Source organism: Gossypium arboreum, chromosome 6 (genome assembly GCF_025698485.1).
Source record: "Gossypium arboreum isolate Shixiya-1 chromosome 6, ASM2569848v2, whole genome shotgun sequence".
Lineage (NCBI taxonomy): Eukaryota > Viridiplantae > Streptophyta > Magnoliopsida > Malvales > Malvaceae > Gossypium > Gossypium arboreum.
The window spans coordinates 66,607,024-66,622,169 of NC_069075.1; positions in this window are offsets into that span (position 1 = coordinate 66,607,024).

Genomic DNA, 15,146 nt, shown 5'->3' on the forward strand with positions numbered 1-15,146 from the left:
AGGGAATGAAAGGGGTTGTTTTAAGTGTGGATCATTAGAACATTTCATCCTAGACTGTCCTGAAATAGAAGAGAGAGAAAAAGCAAGAAGCGAAGGCAAGTAGTGCTCCTTCGAGGGGTAAACCACAAAAGAACTCTGGAAGCGGGGCTACTAGCAGGGGTGTGACGAAAAATGTTGCAGTGAGGTTTGAGGGTAGAGCGCCTACAAGGACTTACGTTATTTGTGCCCGTGAAGAGGCAGAATCTCCCGACGTGATCACGGGTACTTTTTCTATCCATGGAATATCTGTTGTTGCTTTAATTGACCTAGGGTCTACCTACTCTTATACTTGTATAGAATTGATACGTCGTATGAACATGGTAGTAGAGTCCACTGAGTTTGTGATAAAAGTGTCTAACCCTTTAGGCAAACATGTGCTAGTCGACCAAGTATGTAGAAATTGTCTTTTAACAATTAGAGATCATTGTTTTCTTGCTAACTTGATGTTATTGTTGTTTAATGAATTTGATGTAATCCTTGGGATGGATTGGTTGACTTCTCATAGTGTTGTAATAGACTGTGGGAGAAAAGTCATTGGGTTGAAATGTGAAGACGAAACTGTTCTTCAGGTTAGACCAGATGAGTCAAATAATTTGCCTGAAATAGTATCGTCTTTGACTGCTAAGAAATATTTCAGAAAAGGATATGAAGCTTACTTAGCTTTAGTGTTGAATACTCAAGTGTCTGAGCTGAAGATAGAATTGGTACCAGTAGTTTGTGAGTTTATAGATGTGTTTCCGGAGGAATTACCCAGATTACATCCAGTGAGGGAAGTAGAGTTTGGAATCGATTTAATACTGGGCATGACATCCATCTCGATTGCTCCTTATAGGATGGCTCCTACGGAGTTAAAGGAGTTGAAAGCTCAACTATAAGAGTTAACTGGCAAGGGCTTTGGGAGACTGAGCTTTTCCGCGTGGGGTGCTCCGGTGCTCTTTGTAAAAAAGAAAGATGGGTCGATGGGGTTATGTATCGACTATAGATAGCTCAATAAAGTAACAGTGAAGAACAAGTAACCTTTTCCAAGGATCGATGACTTGTTTGATCAGTTAAAGAGAGCCACTGTATTTTCCAAGATTGACCTGAGGTCCTGATACTACCAGTTAAAAGTGAAAGAACAAGGTGTACCGAAGACTATGTTTCAAATGAGATACGGGCATTATGAGCTCCTCGTCATGCCTTTTGTTTTGACTAATGCCCCGGCGGTGTTTATGAATTTGATGAACCGTATTTTTTGGCCATATTTGAATAAGTTCTAGTGGTCTTTATTGACGACATACTAATTTACTCGCATGATGAGGGTGAGCACGTAGAGCATTTGAGAATGGTTCTACAAACTTTGAGAGATAAGCAAATTTATGCCAAGTTCAGTAGAAGTGAATTTTAGCTTAAAGAGGTCAGATTTCTAGGGCACATTGTGTCAGGTGATGGGATCAGAGTTGACCCAAGCAAGATCTCAACTATTGTTGAGTGAAAACCACCGAGGAATGTAACTGAGGTTCAAAGCTTTTTGGGTTTGGCCGGATATTAAAGACGATTTGTAAATGGATTCTCTATGATAGCTATGCCGATAACAAGGCTTCTGCAAAAGGATGTCAAGTATGAATGGATAGAAAAGTGCCAACAGAGTTTCGAGAAATTAAAGGCTTTGTTGACCGAAGCCTCAGTGTCAGTGCAACCAGAGTCGGGCAAGGAGTTTGTGATATGTAGCAACGCCTCCTTGAATGGTTTGGGGTGTGTGCTTATGCAAGAATGTAAGGTCATAGCTTACACTTCAAGACAGTTAAAGTTACATGAGAAAAATTATCTGACACATGATTTAGAGTTGGTTGCCATCGTATTCGCATTGAAAATTTGGAGACACCATCTGTATGGCACTTCTTGTCGGGTGTTCACCAATCACAAGAGCCTTAAGTACTTGATGACTCAAAAGGACTTGAACCTAAGGCAACGACTATGGTTAGAGCTAATAAAGGATTATGAGTTAGTTATTGACTACCATCCGGGAAAGGTGAACATGGTCACCGATGCTTTGAGTAGGAAATCATTGTTTGTCTTAAGGGTTATGAATGCTCAATTTTTTGTGACTGATGATGGTTCAATTTTGGCAGAGTTGAGAGTTAGACTGTTGTTCCTACGAGAGATTTGTGAAGCTCAGAATAACGACAGTGAATTGCGAGCCAAGAGAACTTAGTGTGAGTTGGGTGTTGAATCATATTTTTGGATTAGAACCGACGGATGCTTGATGTTCCAAGACAAAGTTTGTATACCCAAGGATAATAAGCTTATTCAGAAGATTTTACAAGAGGCACATAGTGGTGCTGGTGGTCGGGGATGAAAAGATACATTTCTGAGTTTGTTTCTAAATGCCTAGTTTCTCAAAAGTGAAAGCTGAGCACCAAGTACCCTCGGGTTTACTTCAACCTATCATGGTTCTCGAGTGGAATTGGGACCGAATTAGTATGGAATTTGTGACAGGTTTGCCAGTAACCCCAAAGAAGAAAGATGCCATGTGGATGGTGGTTGATAGACTCACCAAGTCGGCACATTTTATACTTGTGTGTACCGACTACTCCCTTGATAAATTGGCTGATTTGTATGTTTTGGAGATAGTGAGACTTTACAGGGTACCCTTATCGATTATTTCGTATAGAAATTTGAGATTTACCTCGAGGTTTTGGAAGAAGTTGCAAAAGGCATTGGGAACAAAGTTGAGTTTTAGCACGACATTTCACCAGTAAACCGACGGCTAGTCGGAAAGAGTGATTCAAATTTTAGAAGACATGTTATGGTGTTGTATCCTCGAGTTTCAAGGTAGTTGGGAAAGGTACTTACCATTGGTTGAATTCGTCTACAACAATAGTTATCATTCAAGTGTGAAGATGGCACCTTATGAGGCTTTATATGGGCGAAAGTGTCGAACACCCTTATATTGGAGCGAGCTCAGAGAGAGCTAGATTCACAGGGTCAATTTAATCAAGGAGACTTAAGAGAAAGTTAAAGTGATTCATAATTGTTTAAAGGTCGCCTCGGATAGGCAGAAATCCTACGCGGATTTGAAACGAAAAGAGATCGAATTTCAAGTGGGTGATCGAGTGTTTTTAAAAGTATCCTCATGAAGGAAAGTCCTAAGATTTGGTAGAAGAGGCAAGTTGAGTCCTCGCTTCATAGGACCTTATGAGGTTATCAAGAGAGTAGGACCGGTTGCCTATCGTTTAGCTTTGCCACTAGAGTTGGAAAAGATTCACGACGTGTTTCATGTATCCATGCTACATCGGTATAGATCAGACCCTTCGCATGTGATTGCACCAACTGAGGTTGAAATTTATCTAGACATGACTTATAGTGAAGAGTCGGTCAAGATTTTAGCTCTGGAAGTCAAACGGTTGAGGAATAAGAGTATTGCACTCGTGAAATTTTTGTGGCATAGACATGGAGTCGAGGAAACAACATGGGAACCCGAGAAGACTATGAGAGATCAGTACCAAAACTTATTCACCAGTAAGATTTTCGTGGATAAAAATTCCTAATGGGGAGAACTGTAACAGCCTGATTTAGGGCTTAGTCGAAATAGTGGTTTTGGGAACATAAATTCAGAGTTGAATAAATTATTTTATTATTATTTTGGAGCCATTGCATGTTTATATTAGTGTATGAAAGATTTGATGAGTTAATTTTGACGTTTGCGAGTCCAATTGCGGGAAAGGACTAAATTGTATAAAATTAAAAAGTCTTAAATTGATGGCTAAAGGTGACAAATAGCTAGAGAATAAAATTTATGGGTCTTTAAAGGGCAATTAAACCCTTCTAAAAGAGCTTGGCTGGCCATGAGACAAAGAAAAGTGAATGGTCAAAATGTTAGGTAACTGATGTCATATTAGGTGATAAAATAAAACCCTAAGTGTCTAGCCTTCATTTTTTTCACTTATTCTTTCTTCCTAACCGAAAATATCAGCCAAGAGAAGAGTTTTGAAATTTGAAATTTCAGCAACTTGTACTCACAAGTAAGTGATTTCCATACGCTTTATTGATGATTTTTGCATTTTTGAGACCCTTGAAGCCTAAGCTTTCAAATGAGGGAACTATTTTAGAAAATGAATAAGAGTTTAGGGTTTTTCCATGAAAGGATTTGTGATTTTTTTTTGAGTTTTTATGGAAGAAAATGAGTCTTGGGTGTCTTATAAACAACTTTTGTGAAATGTGTTAGCATGAAAACACCTAAAAGGACCATTTTGCACAAGTTGTAAAATAGATGTTAAATATGTGAAATAGTGAGAATTTGGAGTAGCATAAAGAGTAAAAAGGGTTTGGCTAGGCTTAAGATATGAAGAAATTTGATACAAATTGATTTTTGGACTTAGGGGTAAAATGGTCATTTTGCAAAAGTCTAGGGAAAATTGGTCATTTTGCCCAATTATGAATTGTAGAGTGCCTAGATTGATAAAGTGACTAAATAAGTGTATTTTGCTATTATAGATCAAGAAATATCGAATCTGAACTTAGACCGGGGGAAAGCGAAGCAAATTGACTAAATCGACTAGTCGCCACATTTTGTAATCCGAGGTAAGTTGTATGTAAATAATACAACCACATTGCTTATGTATGTGTTGAATTGTATTTGAATTAATATAGCATGAATTGCTTGATTTTGTATAACGCCCTGTACCCGAGACCGTCGCCGGAGTCGAACACGAGATGTTAACAGACTTAATTCATTACTTAAACAGCTCATACAATTCATTTTAAAATTTCCAGACAAGCTGGCTAACTGCATCACAGTCGCTTTAAAAATCATATCTCGAGTTCCGAAACTCAAAATCCAATTCTGTAAATTTTTCCTAAAACTAAACTCATATATCTATTTACTAATTTTTTTCTAGAATTTTTGGTTGGGCTAATTAGTACAGTTTATTAGTTAAAGTCTCCCCTGTTTCAGGGTTTGACTACTCTGACCTCTGTGTATTACGAATCAGATATCTCCCTGTACAGAGATTTAATGACTATGCTGTTTGTCTCTAATAAAACTAGACTCAATAAGGAATCTGTAAATATAAAGCATGACTTCTAATTATATTTGTAAAATTTATGGTGAATTTCCAAAGTCAGAACAGGTGATCCAGAAATTGCTCTGGACCTATTTCACAAAAATTTAAACATCTCATAAAATATAACTCATATACCTGTTTTGTTCCATCCATATGAAAATAGACTCATAATTATTCAACTCCATATTTTATTTATCATCTAATTGTATCTCTACTATTTTTAATGATTTTTCAAACTCACATCACTGTTGCTGTCTGAATCTATTTTATGGTAAATTTTACCTATTTCATGGTTTCCATGGATTAGCTAGCAATTTAGCATACATAACACCAAATATGATCATGATTAGCCATTCCAATGGCTAATCATTACCAAGCATTTCCATACCACTCAATAACCATATCATAAGACCATATATACAAAATGATTATAATGCTATACATGCCATACTCAAAATATACAAGCCATTATGCCAAGATGGTATACGGATAGTGTGAGTGTGCCTCCAAACCGTTCGATTTACGAACTAGCTTGTCAACACTACAAGGAATGAAAAGGAGGGAGTAAGCATAAATGCTTAGTAAGCTCACTGCAAATAGTAAGTAACACAACTATATACGCAAACATAAAACATCATTTGCATAATCATCACCGAGACATTCATATCACATTTTCATTTATCATCTTACCATATTGTTATTATATCGAGTTTTCAACCCGAGGGTTAAGTACATACCTGTTCAAAGTATTCATTTCACAACACTTACCAATACATCCCTTTCATCTCGAGTATTCCTCCATTTGAGTAGAATTTTACCCGTTGAACACATCGGAATATAATTCGGATACATGGAAAGTTTGCACATAAGTGCCACATATGTAGCCAAGCTACCATGTAACCCGCCCATAAGTGAACTCAGACTCAACTCAACGAGCTCGGGCGTTTGCATCCATAAGTGAACTCAGACTCAACTCAACAAGCTCGAATGCCTAGTTACATCTCTCGAACTCGGACTCAGCTCAACGAGTTCGGACATTCGCATCCATAAGTGAACTTGGACTCAACTCAACGAGCTTGGGCGTTCGCATCTATAAGTGAACTCGGACTCAACTCAACGAGTTCGGATGCCTAGTTACATTTCACGAACTCGGACTCAACTCAACGAGTTCGGATGCTCAACCATCCTAGTGACATGTCACTTGTATCCTAATCTATTCCTAAGGCTCAAACGGGCTTTTTTTTCTTCGATCTCACATTTTCCATCTTCCATGGAATATCGGAACCGATACTCGGTAGCAATTCATATTTATCAAGTAGTAAACATAATTTGCATATTACTCAACATTAACCACAAAGCATAATATTTCACGATTAAAAATCAGCATATCATATAATTAACATCAATAACTTAAAAATAACAATTATGCTACATTATTTACACATGAACTTACCTCGTATACGAAAATGGCTACTTTTACCATTTCGTCCACAACTTGGTATTTTCCCCATTTTAGCCCGAATTTTAGTTTTCCTTGCTCTATCATTTAAAATATAGTCTAATAGGACTCACATTATACAAATTGACCCAAAATCATATTTTGGAAAAATTACAGTTTTGCCCCTAAACTTTTGCATATTTACACTTTTGCCCCAAAGCTCGTAAATTAAACTTCAGCCTATTTTCTTATGTTTTATGACATGCTGATAATTTTTCCCTTCTATGGCAACATCAAATTCTCAATCTAACATGTACTTATGACTATTAGGTATTTTTATCGATTAAGCCCTTTTGCTCGTTTTCACTTAAAACCGAGTAGTACAAGTTGTCTAACATAATTTAAAACCTCATATTCTATCATAAAACATCAAATACACAAATTTCACCTATGGGTATTTTTCCAAATATGAACCCTAGGTTGAATTATTGCTAGCATAAGCTTAATCGAGCTACCGGGATTCCAAAAACGTAAAAATCATTAAAAACGAGGCTAGAACAGACTTACAATCGAGCTTGGAGGCTTGAAAAACCCTAGACATGGTTTCTCCTTGCTATATTCGGCCATGGGGTTGAAGATGAGCAAAATTGGCTTTTAATTTTGTATTTTAATTCATTTTACCCTAAATGACCAAAATGCCCTTACTACTAAACTTTCCAAAATTCCATCCATGTCCAATTTTGTCCATAGACTTAGAAATTGGTAAAATTGCTATTTAAGACCTCCTAATTAATATTTCAAAATAATTTCATACTAGAAACTTCTAGAATGCAAGTTTTACAAATTATTCGATTTAGTCCCTAATTTCAATTTAAGCACTTTATGCATAAAATTTCTTCACGAAATTTTCACACAATCATGAAATCATATCATAGACCTCAAAATAATCATAAAATAATTAATTCTATCGCGGGTTTTGTGGTCACGAAACCTCTATTCCGACTAGGCCCAAAATCAGGATATTACATTTTGGAATTGAGAAAGTATGATGATAATAGAGATAGTAGAGTTCTCATTCTAACCTAGGAAATATATCGGATATTCATGCCATGACACATGGGTTATTGTGGGCTATAGTGTAAGATATGTTTGGGACATGCATCAACCACATTATGAGAGCCAGTGTAAGGCCATGTCTGGGACATGGCATCGGCATCAAGACGGGTGCTAGTGTAAGACATGGGACATGCATCGGCCTCGAGACGTAAGCTAGTGTAAGATATGTCTAGGACATACATCGGCTATAAGATGATAGTTAGTGTAAGACCATGTCTGGGACATGGCATCAACATGAGATATGAGCTAGTGTAAGACTGTGTATGGGACATGGCATCAACACCTTACCCATGTTTGAGGCCTAATGAATATCCGGTAGTGTTCTGAATGATTTAAGGTGAGTACTATGAATTTAAGTTAATGAGCATGGTATAACTGTGTTGTGAGTGGTACAGGTACCTATTTGAAATGTATGAGATATAAGCTCGATATATGCTATGAGATTTATATGGATAGTGATGAGTAAGTTATGCTTGTGCCTACTTTTGTGTTGTGAGTATGTTAATGAATGGTAAAATTACTGTTGTATATTTATTTATATGCAACTTAGTAAGTTTTATGTTTACTCCCTCTCCTTTCCTTTTTCTTATAGTGCCGCCTATCTAGCTCAAGGATCAACGGGAGTCAGAGATATCGATTACACTATCAATCAAAGCTTTCGGTATAGTTTGATTTATATTTTTGAATATGGCTTGTATAGGGCTTAAGCTTTGCTATTTTTGTGTCATTGAAAACTGGCCAAATGTGTTGGCTTGGGTTGGGAAGCCTTCTTTTTGTATTAAGCCTTAAATGATGGCTAATATTCATTTTGATTTATATGCAAAGATGTTATTTTCATAGATGAGTAAAATCTACAATTGGAATGTTGTTTATTGTGGCATATTAGGTTGCATGGGATAGTCTTATCTTGATTGTGGTTGCTATTGTACAGGTTGTGTAAGTAAGGGTGGCAAATAGGCATGGTAAATAGCCTTATATTGTCCACACGGGTAGACACACGAGCGTGTGTCGAGGCCGTGTGTGACACACAGCCAGCCCCATGGGCGTGTTGTCCAGCCGTGTGTCCCCTGCACGTAAATTTTGCAAGTTGGTATACATGATAAGAAACACACAGGCAGAGACATGGTCGTGTGTCTCAGTCGTGTGAAGGGCATGGCCTAGCACACGGGCGTGTGCCTTGGCTGTGTGACCCTTAGGAGATGCTAACGTCAGAAACAGAATGTTCAGGCTTCTACACACGGGCTAGGACACGGGCGTGTCATGGCCATGTGAAGGACACGGGCCAGGGACACGGGCCTGTGCCAGGCCATGTGAAAGCCCCCTGTAGGTATGAAATTGGAATTAATTCCACACAGGTGTCAAACATGTGTATGTCCCTGTATTACCTGGGTTGTGTGAGCCACACGGGCCAACAGCATGACCATGTTAATTGGTCACATGGCCGTGTTGCCCCTCCCACACGAGCGTGTGCCCTTGTGTCAACTGTCATTTTTCTAAAGTTGACTAAAGAACCCGAGTTGTTTTCAAATGATTTCTGATGTGTGTTTTAGGCCTCTAGGCCCATATAAGGATGTGTTGATAAGCTTGAGAAAGTTTTAAATTTGTCCAAGTCTTGGAGACTTGGAACTGGTCGTAAGCACGAGTTTAAATTAGGTAACGCCTTGTACTCTGTCCCGGCGTAGGATACTGGTATGGGGTGTTACATTTACTCTCTATTCCAATCCTAACCAAAATTTCACCATAACATTTACAACACATATATTCTACAAAATTTAGAATTTTTCTTTAAATTTCACTACTTTACTTTTTAGTCCCTAAATCATGTTTTCCTCAAAAATCACTTTGTAAAAGTTGTTTATCTATCAACAACCTTTCATTTTCTACCATTAATTTCAAATTTACAATATATTCATCCATGACCCAATTTCCATACATTGATAACTTTTCAAATTAATTCCCCAAATAGATAGATTAAGCTATCCCAGTTTCAAAAATATCAAAATTACTAAAAACGAGACAAGAAAACTTACCCAATTTGGCCAAGAAAGCTTGCTTTCTCTTATCTAGGGTTTCCATGTATTATTTTGGGGAACAAGATGCTATAAATGATTTTTATTTCTATTTAATTAATTTATCATCTTTAATTATTTTGATTTCTAATTTAGTCCTTAGCCTTTTTCTAATTTTCCATGGATGAATCATCCAAAATATCTACTAACTTTTTATTAATGGTCTAATTACCATATAAGGACCTCAAGTTTTGAATTTCATAGCTATTTAATCCTTCTAGCTATTAGAATGCAACTTTTGCATTTTATTCGATTTAGTCCTTTCCCTAATTAAACACATAATCGATAAAATTTTTGTATCAAAATTTTCACATGACATTTTTAACATAATACAGACCATATAATAAAATAATAATTAATTTATTTTTGGCTCAAATTTGTGGTCCCCAAACTACTGTGCCAATTTCACCGAAATTGGGCTGTTACATGAACTCTAGGGTGAAAACTCAGAAACTAGCAGTTTAGAGAGATTTCTAAAAATGGAAAAAAAGAAAAGGATATGAGATGCCTTAGAGGATAAGGAATATTTCTAGAAGAAATTGATCCTTCAGTACGAGCCTTGAAGTCATCTATTTGAGCGTATTTTAGCACTTTCTTTGGCACCCAAACTCGAGCTGACACTATAACCTTGGAGCAAGTCCATCTTTGATTGCTTATGGTCAGCTTAAGTTAGGGAATTAATCTACTTGGAGAGTGTAAGAATGTAACACCCCAAACCCGGCCTGGACGTTATGACCGGATCTGATGCGCCACATTGATGCGTTCAAAACATTCCGTATTACTTAGTTTGGAAAAGTTGAGTTGGTGTTGTAAAGACACTTTTAAAGGTAGGTTAAAGTGAATAGAAGCATGCACCGGTAGGAAACCGGGAAAAAGAGGAGGTGAGTCCGTCGGATTGCTTAAGTACCAAGCTCTTCCGGATCCAATCCTAGACATGCACACCACCATTGCCACACTCTAACATCTCGTATAATTTTGAGAAAATCGTTTGATTATGTCCGTCTTAAGAAAATGTTTAAGTTGAAAACGTTTGTTTAAAATATTTATTTCCTTGGAAAAACATTTACTTTATGGAAACTTTGCGCGTCATCGTGATCTTTTAAAAATCAAGTAGTTTTTATAAAGCGAACCCTAGTGCTAACCGGTTTAATAATCCCCAAAATAATAATAATTAAAAAGAGCGGCCTTATTACAACTTTAAACATAATAAAATAAAATAATCCAAATTAAATGCTAACTTATTTAAAATTGGCAATCCATCTTCATGGCCACTCTGAATCCCTTGACTCCAAGTCCACCAACTAGGGCTCACCGCAAGGAGGGAAGAGGAAGGGGTGAGTTTGGAAAACTCGGTGCATCTGAAACCCATCCAAAGCCCAATTCAGCTCGAGCCCATTGGGCCTAAGCCCTATTCAGATAATTGATACACAAGATGGTCAAGCCCTTCTCGAATCTGAGAGCAAGGCCTTAGCCCTTTTACATAACAATGTGGCCCATAGGCCCGATTCAATAACATGAGTATCAATGAAATAATGAATGCAAGCCCATCCGGGAGACTACTCAACCCACCAACCGCTACACCGCCTGCACCAGCCCTACACACCATGTGGGGAATATCTCAACCCACCCACCCTACACACCACAGTTAAACAGAAGCACTCAAATTCATCGATTGAGGCAAAGCCTCCAAGACGTGGATGAACCACTTTCAATACTTCCTCCATTAATACCCCAACCCCATGCAGCAGATATTAATAAAAGCATATCATGTAAAATACAACATTGATCAATCATGCGTTCACCAATTTAAAACCCTAGGGGTATATCGGTAATTTTGCTCTTTAGGGGTAATTTGGTAATTTTGCTCTTTAGGGTAATTTCGTGATCTACGCTCTTGCACAAGCTAATTCATAATTTTATCGGTTTATGCAATTTGATTCCACCATCTACCTAACAGGCTAATTTGCCCATCTCTTACCCATATTGGTCCGTAAGCCCATTGGGCCCAGTTTTGGCCCATCAAGCCCCTTTTTCCGAAATACGCTAAAGCATCACGCGAACGTGCTTACCACCTTGCGGTGCCAGATCTAACAATTCCTCTATGACTTGAGAGCATTCACATACTTACATGACCATGAAATGCCAGAATTTCGGCATTTCGGCTTTTGCCGAATTGAACTAAGAAAGGGTGTTCGGTACACACCTGATTCGCGACGACTGCTTCTGAGATCCCTTTCGATGTCCTACAATTTATTAGCACAGTTCTTATTTACAAACCATAATCACTAAACCCCCAAAACTTACTTATCCATGAACGAACCATATCCCTAAAACCTTTGAAACCTTACCTTTTTGCCAAAATCGATAGTTAGCTCGAATCCGATTGCTCCAATGAACCACGCCTTAGATTCAACGCTTAAGAAGACTCTAGTGACTAAAAGAAAACATCGATTAAAGACTCTTAGAGCCATATGCCCAAATCGATGACCTCCCTAATTTTAGGGACTTGACTTTTCTTAACTTTGCAAAATAAGAACAGATCTGAGATGATACGTACTTACCCCTTACTCCCACTTGATTTCCATACAATCTAGTGTAGATTTATCTATCAAACGACGGTAGAACTCGATTCCCCAAAGTCTTGAAGTTTCAGCTATAAGCCCCCAAATCTATGGTTTTTCGGCTTTTGTGTGATGAAGAAGATGATAATGTGGGGCTACAACCTTGAAGTAGAATTGCGGTCAGAGATCTAGGATTAAGAAAAGATAATTGCAAATTAATAAAAACAAAAGAACATAGGAGAACCTGGCTTTGAAGAAATCGGCACAAGCAATGATCACAGGATTTTGGCTTTTATGGATTCGCAAAAGTATTGATGAATAAGGTATGATGAATAGTTTTGAAGAAGAAGAAAGAAAAATAGAAGAAGAGGAATAGGGGAGGTGGTAGTTTCGGCTAGAGAGGAAAAAAGAGAGGAAAAACAACCCTAAGGTGTTAAAGTAGAAGAAAAACGGCACCACTCAATACCCTAAGTGCCGAAATACTAACAACATAGCCCCCTGCCGATTTTTCCCTCTTCAATTCCCATAATTGGCTAACTCCTAGCCTCATCCAAATCCTTAAATCTCTCCCTTATCCCTCCTTAATCCAAGCATTTAAACCGATCCAACTCTCCTTTAGCGAGAATCCACGAACTCCAACACTTACCCCTCCCGCACTAAAAAATAAATGCATCTATTTGCCAACACAGGAATCGATCCTTGCCTTCCCAAAGCTCCACACGCCACTTTTCTAGGAGCCTAGTGGCGTCACCCTTGCCACTTAACCAAGGCTCTTTTGTGATGCAATTTACCCATCACTCCACTTAAGGCCACTTAGCCGAACCCCTAACTCCTAAGTCTAAAATTCCAAAAATTCAACTGGTTTTGGCCAACTCATGGGCCTTCTATAAGCCCATTTACCTACTCAAAATACTAATTCCACATCCAAATACAAAATTTTAAAAATCTTTACAAAATATTGAAAATCGCGAATAAACCCGAAAATCGGGATGTTACAACTCTACCCTCCTTAAAGAAATTTCGACCTCGAAATTTTACCTTATCGAAACAGTTGAGGTATTGTTCTTTGCATAGCCTCCTCGCCTCCCGGTAGCTTCCTCCTTGCCATGGTTTCTCCAAAGTACTTTCACTAGTGGAATTGATTTCCTTCTCAACATCTTGACGTCACGATCAAGTATTTGCACAAGTTCCTCTTGAAGGTTAAATCTTTGTACTTCAATTTCAAAGAATCGGTATGATATGAGTTGGGTCAGATCGATACCGCCTCAACATGGATACATGAAAAACGTCGTGGATACGATGCAGTTCTGGTGGCAACTCTAGCTGATAAGCCACTGGTCCAACCCGCTTAACAACTCGGTAAGGCCCAATAAACCGTGGGCTCAGCTTACCCTTCTTACCAAATCTCAAAATTTTCTTCCAAGGGGATACCTTCAAGAAAACCATATCCCCCACAGCGAACTCAATCTCTTTGCGCTTCAAATCCGCATACGACTTCTGTCTATCGGACGCCTCCTTTAACCGACCCCTTATTAGCTTAACCTTGCTTTCGATTATACGCCACCAATTCGGTCCAAGCACTCGTCGTTCACCCAACTCGTCCAACATGTCGGCGTCGACATCTTCGCCCATAAAGCACTTCATATGGTGCCATCTGAATACTTGCTTGATAGTCATTATTGTACGCAAACTCCGCCAATAGTAAGTAGTCCTCCCAACTTCCACAAAATCGATGATACAACCTCTCAACATATCTTCCGAACACGAATAACCCTTTCGATTGTCCATCATGCGTGGGTGAAAAGCGGTGCTAAAATCCAATCGTGTTCCCAACGCTTCTTGCAACTTCTGCCAAAACCGAGACGTAAACCTAGGGTCTCAATCAGAGATTATTGACACTGGCACCCCATGCAGTCGCACTACCTCCGCCACATATAGCTTAGCCAACTTTTGTAGTGAGTAGTCGGTACGAACAGGTATGAAATGAGCAGATTTTATTAACCTATCCACAACTACCCACACCGAATCTTTCTTAGTGGGTGTCAAAGGTAACCCTCTCACAAAGTCCATTGTTACTCTTTCCCACTTCCATAGTGGAATTTTCACTGGTTGTAGTAATCCCGACGGTAGTTGGTGCTCACCTTAACTCCGCTGCACGTCGGACATTTCCCAACAAATTCAATCACCTCTCGTTTTAATCAAGCCACCAAGACACCTCTCGCAAGTCTCGGTATAACTTATTCCCTCCGGGATGCATGGCAGAGTCCACCATGAGCCTCTTTTAGAATTAATCGCCTCAATTCAGGATCCTTTGGAATACAAACCCTTCCACGAAAACACGTAACTCCTTCATCGTTCAACCCAAAATCCTCGTTCTCACCACTCTTAACTTTGGAACCAAGAGCTAATGAATCGTCCTTCAACTGCTTTTTCCTTAATCATTCGGTCCAAGTAGGCCTTACTTGCGATTCGCCAACAAGCTTCCATCATCGAATAGACTTAATCGTATGCGAACAAGGCTCTCAAATCCGTAACAACCCTTCGACTCAATGCATCCGCCACCACATTAGCCTTTCTGGGTGGTACTCTATCGAACAATCGTAGTCTTTAAGCAACTCCACCCACCTTCGTTGCCTAAGGTTCAACTCCTTCGAGTCAACAAATACTTTAAGCTCTTATGATCGGTGTATATGATGCACTTCTCCCCATATAAATAATGTCTCCAAATTTTAACGCAAAAATCACATTGCTAGCTCCAAATCATGCGTAGGGTAATTCACCTCATGAGCCTTAAGCTGTCGTGATGCATAAGCGACCACCTTACCCTCTTGCATCAGTACGCAACCTAACCCCACATGCGACACATTGCTATATACGG